General features: G+C 41.1%; 1 long non-coding RNA gene across 1 annotated transcript; it reads left to right on the top strand.

The window, feature by feature from the left end:
• Positions 1 to 2,523: 2,523 nt before the first annotated feature.
• Positions 2,524 to 10,315, top strand: LOC112562412. Its single transcript, XR_003098859.1, has 4 exons — positions 2,524 to 3,623; positions 3,838 to 4,538; positions 9,314 to 9,725; positions 10,168 to 10,315. It is a non-coding gene; the product is annotated as an uncharacterized LOC112562412 (long non-coding RNA).
• Positions 10,316 to 10,732: the final 417 nt, after the last annotated feature.

Below are 10,732 nucleotides of genomic sequence, written 5' to 3'. Positions count from 1 at the left end.
TACAGTACAACATCAAACAAACCGGGGTGGAAGGGTGGGAGGGTCATTTCTGTAGTTCGCTGGGTTTGTTTTTTTTCTATTCAGAAAGAGGGGCCTGTGTAGAGAGAAGGGAAGTAGGCAAAAGACGTGTCGTGAGGTAAACATGATACGACACCGTCCACAATGAGCAGGTCGGCGTCTGCCTCATGTTTAATGGAAAAGAAAAAGTTGTGATTTATGTAAAAACGAACAACAAAATAAATAAACATTTGGTGTTGAGTTTACAGTGTTGAAAGTTAACTTTGGAAAAGTAAGTTTTGAACGTGTCTGTGATTTGATGGTGTACTACACAGACTGTTGTTTTATCTCGACTGCTGAACGTGAATAGGTTCACTACCTGACCGCTTTATTTTGAGTTTTGTTCTCCACTGACAATGTACCGACTCTATGAATACAACTCTCTTTTCAAGCATGAAAACAACACACATTACACTACACAAATACACAGAGTTGAATAAAAACCGGAGTAACCGGTGAAAACCATCGACAGTCAGTCCTGAAAGCAGGCGTCCTGCCCAAAAAAGAGATTTGTCGGAGCCTAGATGCAAACCCACAACGCTTGATTCTCGCTGTGGTGGCATGAACTTTTACCGCTGTGCCACTAACCACCACAAAATTTTTGAAAATTTGCGACAAACTCATGAAACCATGATGTTGTGAGACCTGTCACCCACTTTCACCATCAGGTTCATGCTTGTCCAGGACGGCTTGCTACTCAGTTCACAGAGTACTGGTGTCTGCTTTGTTTTCATGTTCTCACCCTCCCCCTTCCTATGTTTCTGTGAACACATCAGAACAGTGAGCGCGGCAAGTTGGAGCTGTCATCACAGTCTCCCGACACCCACAGACCTTCGGCCCATTAAACCTTCCGTAAAGCCAAGGTATAAACAGTCAGTGTACTTGACTGGTCCTGAAACATTTTTGTATGCTTGTTATTCTTCATTCTTGGGGAGATGGGGAGATAATTGTTTGTAATCAAAATACGGATAGGGGAAACACCGATGAACAATATGACAACAAAAATACAATTTTATCATATGTATCTCCTAGGCAGGTGTTGAGACCAAGTTTCCTCGAATACTGGCAACCATACTTTAATGACTTTTCCTTTTGAGGGGAAAGGAATGGGAGGTTGGGAGAGGGAAGAGATATTAGTTTGTTTACAAACAAAACTCCTGGTGTTAAGAACCGGCGTCTGCCTCTTGTGTCCGGCCAGAGATGCTGGGAATGTGTGTCTCTGGTGTCTTGTTTGTGACGTCGGCAGGGTAGCTATCGGGGTTCGGTACCCGGGGTCAAGGCGCGGAATGTGCGGGAGCTGTCGGCGCTGGAACTGGTGGTATGCTCGCAGTTATCTCGCCCTTCTCCGGTGCTACTGCTGTGGGCTTGGCAGGACAAAGGACCGTCAACCTCTGATCTTTGAGCTGTGGTCTGCACGTCCACATCGCCCTCTTGTGGCAAGACGGGTGCTGGGTGAGTACAGGGAGGTGAGGACTGTTGCCAAAGTGAGAGATGAAACATGAAGAACGCCAAGAATGTTGAAATCGTATCAGCAGTCCAAGAGTGACTTGTATTTGTTTTAAATGAGCTCTGATTGTCAAAAATATTCTGTGGACGAAAGGGTGGAGTGAAGAAGTCATACCTGGAATCAATTCTTCATTGAATCGGGAACCAGCGTTCACTTACTCATCCGTCAAAACAAAGACAAAAAAAAACAAAAAAACAAAAAAAAACAAAACAAAACAAAACAAAAAAAACAAAAACAAACAAAGAAGCAAACGAAACAAAACAAAAACGGTTTAGTCACTTTAGTGCAAAGAGACATGCATCAAGTTTGGCATCCAGTACACCCAGTCACCCACATATTCCGCCTATATCCAGTCAAGTGAAAGTGCCGCATACATATCCAGCCACTCACAAGTGCATATATCTTGTCACTCACATATTCTGTAAATATCCAGGCACAAAGTTACAATAAAAAAAATGTGAATTTATACCACGCATAATCACGCTCATGGAGAAGTATGCTCTCAGCGCTTAAGACAAGTAGGAGACATGGGCAGAATACGAAGGACTGAAGGAGTACTAACTATGCAGTCAAGCAATTAAAAAAAAAGACAAGTATAAAAGACACAAAAAGGAATCGTGGAACAAAACAAATAAGCGCTTGGGGTGTCTCACGATTACAAGACATATCCCCAAACTGTTTAGTCTTCCCATGCTCACCTTCGCGACACCCTCACTCTCAATGAACCCTGTGACACCACGGAGCACTCATCAAGTTTATTTTGATATTTATCTACGTACAAAACATTATTTTTGTTTCTTTGTTTAATTTAAGCCTTTATTTTAGTTTTCTGAGAGAGAAAAATAGATCATTATTTTTCACTGTTGTTGTTTTAATTTCTATTACCTGTGAAATGTCGGAGCATCATAACCACACTAACATGTTAAACGTTTGATTACCATATAAACTCTATTCACTGCTAAGGTGTCGTTTTTTTAACTTTGAACAATTAATGGGTTGACAAAACACAGAAAAAAAAAGATATTCAAATTTCAATGACTTTTCCTTTTTTTTTCTTTCTCTATTTTTTTTTTTTTTGTCTTATTCATTGGACTGAGCTTAAAATTACCCGAGGGTGACATTTATTTCCCGACGCAGTGCAGCCACCCCTCCCAGTGCCGGTGCATGCTAGCAGGTCTGAAACAATCCCTAATTCCAACAACAACCACTTGTAAGCCCCTACAGGGACGAGCTGCGGTCGGCTCCGGTTACCTCCCTGGAATGTGCTCTCCATTGTTTCAAGCGACCCTGTGTCATGGCGGCAGCGTAAATAAAACTGGAGGGTCCGCCGCCACTGATAGTGCCCGCGCTCTCCGACGCCGAAAATTACGGAGCAGCTAATTTCCCCCTCACCATGCACTCCTCCTCTCCCTCCCCTCCACATACACACACCACCACCTCCACCTCCGCCACCACCAGCGGTTCCTTGAGTCGACGTCAGGGGAGGTAGACTGGGGTGGATGGGTCTTGTTATCGTTCTTGCCACTCATCTACTCTCCACCTCCCCGCCGTCTACTCCATCTCCCCGTTCGTTCGCAAGGTGAAGGAGTGTCGTCTGCTTTTCACGGCAAAAATTGGATAGCTTCGGGCCTGACTAATCGGGGACAAAAAGATATGTTTGAAGTTAACAAGCGAGTCCTCCTTATACCCCCCTATCCCCAGTCCCAACCTCACCACTCTTCTTTCGGCAAACCCTGCCCACCCATCCCACCTCGGAGGTCCTTTCTCTTTTCTTAGGCTCCTCCTATGGGCAAGGCAACCACCTTTGTCGAGGACGAAGTGACTGTTTCGGGGGTTAGGGAGGGTTAGGGGGGAAAAGGTAGAAGTGTAGCTATCTCTCACTAGTGTCGTCTGCCAGACACTGAGTAGAGATGGCCAGTTAGAAGCGCCACCTTTCCTCTGCAGGACTTCTGGTGAAGTAGCTCCAGGAGAGTGGTAGCTGTCTTGCCAGACTTTAGTACCCGCAGGTGACTTTCTCACACCCGTGTACTCAGGTACGTCGCTGCGTCCTACCTTGCAGGTACATCACCTCACTTTCATTATTCAAAAACATCACAATGAACATCGTTTAACTGTTTTGTTCTTATTGTTATTGTTCATGTAAGCTTTCAAGTGTTCCTCCTTTGTGACTAAAATTACTTGCTCACCCCACCCCGTAAACCTCAAAACACATAAAATCTGTAAAAATTTACTGACAAATGAAAGTTAACCGTTGCTCTGGATGTTGTTGTCAGCCTGTCGATGTCCGTGACTCAAAAGTACGGAAGTACACCCGAGGTGGATGACTGTGGATGCCAGTCATCATCTACCTAGCTCTCTGCGGTCTCCTCCAAGGTCTTTGGTTACCTGAGCCGCGGCAGGGGAGGGGCCTGTGCCCGCCCTCCATCAGGAAGCCGCCGGCTATTGTCTGGGTTCCAGAAGTCCAGGGGTCGTGTGGTCATCAGAGAAGATTGCGGCTATCTGCGGACTCCCAGTGCTCCGGCGGGTCTGGACCGAGGCTCCCCCCCAAAGCTCTTCTCCTCCGCGTGGTGGCTACCTGGACACGTCGCGGCGCTCTCGGCTTACCTCGTCGTTTGTTTCCTGGCGATGGTTTCATCTGAAGCTCTTTGATACCAAGGTCGGAGGAAAAAGTTACCTGTTTACTTTGTTTGCTGCTGCTGCTGCTGCTGCCACTGTGCACGGCTAAGGACAGGTAGCACAGTCTGTGTCGTCAACTTTCGTTGCACACCTGGCAGGGTCGTATTGCGAGGTCGACACTAACAAGTAGAAGACATTTGTTTGAACTATTTAACTCTCGAGTGACTCTAACAGAGGAGATGTTGTTTGGAATTCATTGTCCCTGATGACGGAGGAGTGACCAAACATTTTCTGCGACTTAATTTCTTCGACCAGCTGAGGACTATTCTCCAGCTTTCAGCAAAAGATAAATACACAGGTACATCTTATGCAATTGTTTGGTTCTTTTTTCAATTCTTCACTAAGGTTTTCCTTCTGTAGGGGACAAAATAAATATACTCCTTGTTGAAATGTTAATAACCACGCAAAAACAACAATGAAAGTATTGAATATAATGATTTATTTTACTGTTATTCTTCAACGATGTGCTTATACCCATCTGGTCTATTAAAATAAATAAAGATTAAACAAAAGCGCAAAGAAAAAAGTGGATTTAATAATGCGGCCAAAAAATATTAATGAATTCAATAACAGTTTCAATAAGAAAAACGGACTTCAAATGAATCTACCCGGTTTTTTTTGTTTTTTTTTAATATCTGATGAACTGATATCACACATAAAATAGTCAGTAAAAATGACGGTTGACAAAATAATCTGATAGTCTTTCATCAGTTCATTGATCCTTGTGTAATTTTGTTGTTGTGACAGTTTGTCTTTTCGATGCTAGTTAGGGTTTTTTGGTTTGTTTTTTACTATTATTATTTTTTTTTTGTGGGAAGTGGAGTAGGAGGAAATCTGGTTTTGTCGTTTCATGGTTTGTCGCCGCTTGTCACAGGCTTTGTCGTGAGGTTTGTTATTTCTACAGTTTGACTTTTTCCAGGTATTTTGTGTTTATAGTCTCCTAGAAAACATGCCTGTAGTAAGCAGGAAGGATAATACTTGCTAATTCTCGATGTGTATTTGTTTAGAGTGAATCCAGTAAAGAATTTTAACGAATTTAAATTTAAATGCAGATATAGATATCGTATCAACGTATTTCTTTAAATGGAATATTTTGAAATAACTGAATATGGCAGCTTCCCGCTTAGAAGGCAGTTATTTTTTTAATAGAAAAATATATTTGAGATTTTTACCTAGCAACGGTACTAAAATTATGCTGACAGAAATACCTAAACGATTTATCAACCGCAATCTCTGTTTGCTGGTCTGTCGCTTTGCAAATTGCAGATAATTTCATTCAGTCGGGTGTGTTTGTTTGTTTTCATGATACACGAGCGATGCAAATACAGACAGATAAAGGATTTCACTATTTTATTATTCGTATTTTTATAGAGTGTGTATATCACTTAACCTCTCAACATTTCGGCTGTTTGCGAACTCCTGTTCTGGCGATCTGATGGTGTCACTCATGTGGACCTCTCGTGTCCTGATGTACAGAGGACGGTAGCCCTGCTCCACCCTGGGGAATGTTTCTATCTCCTGAGTAACTGGGCATTCGAGTGCTTTTCGAATAAGTGGTTTAAGAATCTCGAATTGTGTGGGTGAGAAGGTCATTCGTGCCTTTTTTTTTCTTCTCTCTCTCTCTCTCTTCATTAACACACCCGCAATAAGCTAAAATATACCTTCACTCTTCTCTCTCTCCCGTTCACTCACACCCAACCCTTGTCGGTCCTGTGACATTTCTGTCAAGCAGTCTCCATACCCTCTAGCCACCCCAGACTTTCTCCCGCAGGAACCGCCAGGTACCCCACTCGGTCGTGTTAATCGCTGACAGGTGGAGATGCGAGGCACACAGGCAAATGCCTGGGTACATATATTTAACATTAGATGTATGGCCACCCTTCAAGCGTCATGCGGGTAGTTAGCTCTCCTGTTCAGGTGTGTGACGGGCCCAGAGATATCTTCAAATATTTATTGGCATTTTCAAGGTAAGACAAGTCCACCTGAAATGTCGGGGTAGGTGACATTATGCGGGTGGGTAAGTGCGTATTATGCTCATCGTAGGGTGACATCCTCAACTCTGGCATTTAATCTGTAGCATGTCTGATCATTTTAGGGCTTCGAGAATTCAGCATGGCGGACATGTAAACCTACTGCAGAATTTTAGAAAATAATTTAAAATATTAGGAAATACTTCTATTAACTTTAATAATTTGTCATATACCATTTATTTGTCGGACTGGAAGTTGTACAAGTTCTTCGTTTATTTTCCATCAGATTAAATTCTCTGAGAACTGACAGTTGCCACCCCACCATGATGCTAAACCACTTTTATAAAATCGTTTGTACACATTGTGACATGTGGGTTTAGTATTTCCATATCACAGAGCGATCATGCACCTTTCAGAACTTTCTGCATATTTACAATACACTTTCTTTTTTATCTTTTCTATTTCCTCAGTGCTAAGATAATGGCCAGCTTTCTTCGGTTTAAATCGCATTGTACTTTGTGCAGAATTATGTGAAAACAGACCACATTTTAACGAACATTTAAAAATAAATCTAGTGGGTTTTTTTTTATTTTAAGGAAGGGCAAATCTGTCATAAAATAATAAGAGTGTGTGTCAAAAATCCAAGTGGCACTTCGTTATTTATGTTCTATATATAGTAAACTACACCATTTTCGCTATTTTTTATTTTGATATTTAATACGAAACTTATCTTATCATGTTTCATAATTCTTTCTTTTAATTATTTTTGGTATATTCATTTCTTTATTCAGCGCGAAACTCTTTTAGCAAGACCGCTTTCATATTTCTTTAAATATTTTCATCTTGTGGACTTCAGCAATGCTCTCTCTTTAAACACTTGTGAAAGTTCTTTCTTGTTTTCTTTTTTCTGTTTTTCTTTCTGATATTTGAAGTGGGTAAAAAATATTGTAATTCTGAAGTTGCAAACAAAAACTATGAAAACACATTTCTGCAAATAAAAAAGTTTTTTTTTCGACACAATTAACTAAATGTTATTGTTAAACTTAAAAGTGCGCGATACAAGAATTTTATTATATTAAAATAAATATAGACAACAGTATCCTTTCAAGCCCTGCAAAATTTGTGTTTGTAGTTTTTACGATTTGCCTATTGAGAAGATTATTATTATTTATGTTACATCAACATATAATTTATTTTGCAAAACTGACACAAAGCTATAAAATATTAAATCTGTTTGGCGAAACAACCATGAAAGATAAAAATGAATTTTGCAAAGCTGAACCTGTGAAAGACTGTCGGTGTAAGTCTGACTTTTTCGTCCTTTATCTTCTTGACTTGAGTAACTAGTGATTCTCTTGCTTTTCTTCTTTCTTTTTTTGTTCGTTCATTTTTTTTTTTTCCTCTTTATAAATGAGTACATAAATGAAGTAAGCTTAATTACAGAATATATGCTTATGAAGAATAGAGTTTACTGCCTTAAAAAACGAAGGTGATGATGTTTAAAAAAAAAAACTTTTTAAAAAAAGACAAGACAAAAAGTGCCTCTTAAAAAATAAAAATCCCCTGTCTACTACATGTCTACAGATCAGTCCAAACACTCAATTAGTCAATCTTGAAGTTGTTTACGGCGCGCTCGGGGACCTCAACACGTAACCATGACAACAGTAAGATACTTAAGATGGCGGAATCCCAGACTTCGTCGCGACGACAAGCCTGTGCGATGATCGATGTTTTCTTTCAATGTCTGACAATCTTTTAGCTCTGTGCAGAGACCCGAAAGTAAAGCTTCCATCACACATAGTCACCATGATTTAGTATATAAGCAGGATCAGAGAGGCGCAAACTTCACCAATTTTTTTTAATCAGTCGGTATCGAATGTTTTGCAAAATTTATCAACATGAGAAAAAGTTTTTTTTTTTTTATTAAGCCTGTCGATTTCAAATGTTAAACTTCGGTTTACAATTAGGGAACATAGTATTTAATGTTTGTAAAATTTAGGAGCTGGGAGAGAAGAAAAAAAAAAAAAGTTAGAGTATGTCACAGTTATGAGTGTTTGGAAAATGTAAGAACTGGAAAATCCGTCTGCTAAGTATCAAAACATTTGTTGACTATTCGAAGTAGGACACTGGGTTAAAGTGTCAGTCTGCTTCCTGTTGATGTGGAAAACCCACAAAAGTCTGGAGCAGACGACCAAACTGTCTGTTGTCTGTGGCGGTCCACACCTGACAACACGGGCAGAGGGCGAGTTGGGTGAGGAAAGGGGGAGCGGGGGGTAGATGAGGAGCGGTAGCCAAGGACGGGAATTTTCCACGTGATGGATGATGGATTGAAAGAGTGGCAGGAATGAGAAACCTGTCGTCGCCACTAGACATGGCCGTTTCTCGACTTGTGGTCGTCTGATTTTTGTCGAACTTCGTCGAATGAAGTTTGTCTCTTTACGCGAGATAGGTGTGTCCGTCTGTGTGTACCTTGCCTTCTCGTCTGTATACAGCCATTCGGACTTTTTTTCGGCTTAAAAAAAAAACCCCTAATTTCGCGCCGCACATTTGCATAAAATAAATTATGGAAATATTGTAGAATGATTTGATTTTGAGCCCTCGCGAACAACCAGTCTCCGCTCTCGTGCCTGTGTGTGTTGTTTAGTTTAAAAACAATAACAATATTAAAATACTATTTTTATTATGTCATCGGCCTTTATCAAGAGCGTAATATTACAATGATTAAACGCATTGTTAGTGCGCTTGACTAGAATATATAAATGTGTTGGGGTGTGGGGTGAGGGTAAATAAACATCATCACTCTGTTAATAAACGGTTTGCGTTTCTAGCCAGACCCTGAAGAGGGCTTCATGTGATTATTTTGCTCTGATGCTCATGGTGTACCTGCTGTAACTGATGTAGAAGCTAACCCTTGGCACGCCACCTAGCGTCAGTCAGCGTCAGCTTGTCATAATACAGTCCCCCTGACATCAGTCGGACTGTGTGACATGGGCTTACACTCAAAAAACGACCATAAAAGGGTTAAAAGTAAAAGATTCTGACGCATTGACTACTCTGATTCTTTATTTGGTGTTAAAACCTTTCTCTTCTTTTTATTTATCAGATTAGACACTAATGGCTGACGTCATCACTGCAGTACCCCATCCGCACTACCCGGTGCCAGTGTGGCCGGCCGCCACCTGTCCTGTCAGCTCCTGTCCGTGGCAGACGATGCACGTGCACCCCTGGCACGGACCCCACCTCCTGTCCCGCCTCGTGCTGTCTTCCTACCCCTCCTTTCAGCCCCTCCGCCTCCAGACTACCCCACCCTGTCCCCGGCACACAGCTGCTGGAAGTTCCACGAGACGCCGGTGGGCGCTAGTTGCCATAGCGACCAGACCTGGAGGCCGTACTTGCCGTCAACGTCGTCGTCGTCGACGGGTCATCAGGTGGAGTTGTCGGTGTTGTCAACAACCACCTCGGAGGAGGTGTCGGTGTCGTTCACAAAGAGAGTCCTGTCGCATGCAGTGTGCAGGGTAAGGAATATTCGCCTTGCACGCAGTGACCTCCCAGAAACAAAAGTCTGTCAGAAAAACTGTCTCAGATCGAATTAATTTTTTTAGTCAATAAATTTAAAAAATATTCGAATTTCTTTGAGAGGTTTGACCGTTAGAGCCTCTACAACTCTCCTAAAAATGTGTTTTAAAAAATTCGATTGTACTCAAGGTTTCGTTTGTAATTTTTATTATTTTTATTTTAAAAAAACCCTGAATACCCTTTTATTATTTATTTAATTTTTTTTTTAAAAAAATTCGAAATACCTTTTAGCAGTGAGTCAAAGTGCAAGTAAATCTCGGCAACATTTAGTTATCACACGACATTTTCTTGGCTTCGTAATAAACAGTTGACTTCGTGACTAGTCTCGATCCGCAAATTTTTATCTCTGTTTTTTTCTTCCACCCTATTATCTGTTCATAGAGAGCAGCCAGCAGAATGTCAAAGGTCAAAAACCTCGTTTCGACTTCGCTCACCTGGCACTGTCTGCCACAGAGGGCCAAGAACCAGGTGACACCCAGTCACGTGATGCACAAGTCATTACGTTTGTCATGGCCAGCCCGCACAGTCATATCAGGTGAGTAACACCTGTCATCGACTTGTTGTGCATTTTTAAAAATTATTATTTGGTATTTGTTTTCCAGAAAATTTTCAACTAATTCGTTTTTCGTTAGCAAGCAGCCTGCCCTTAGAGACAACGACGGGACAAAATGAAACTTTTATAGAACAGTCGGTAGACGAAATTATTATAGAGAAATTGTCTAAATGTGATGTAGGCTAATATTTTTTAAAAATTTTAAACCCACAAGGAATTGAGAGCGATGTAAAAATCCACAAGGTCTGGTTCATTGTGTGAGACAAGGTAACTGAAAAAGACCTAGACATATATATATGAAGCGAATATCTAAAAAAGAAAGAAGAAACAAACAGAAATTAACTGAACACGCTATAGTAAATAACTTTTTTTTCCAGAGGACAGCCTGTAGCC

Source organism: Pomacea canaliculata, linkage group LG4 (assembly GCF_003073045.1).
Source record: "Pomacea canaliculata isolate SZHN2017 linkage group LG4, ASM307304v1, whole genome shotgun sequence".
NCBI classification, from domain to species: Eukaryota; Metazoa; Mollusca; class Gastropoda; order Architaenioglossa; family Ampullariidae; genus Pomacea; species Pomacea canaliculata.
The sequence above is the reverse complement of the archived record's forward strand: the minus strand, read 5'-3'. Positions and strand labels throughout refer to the sequence as shown.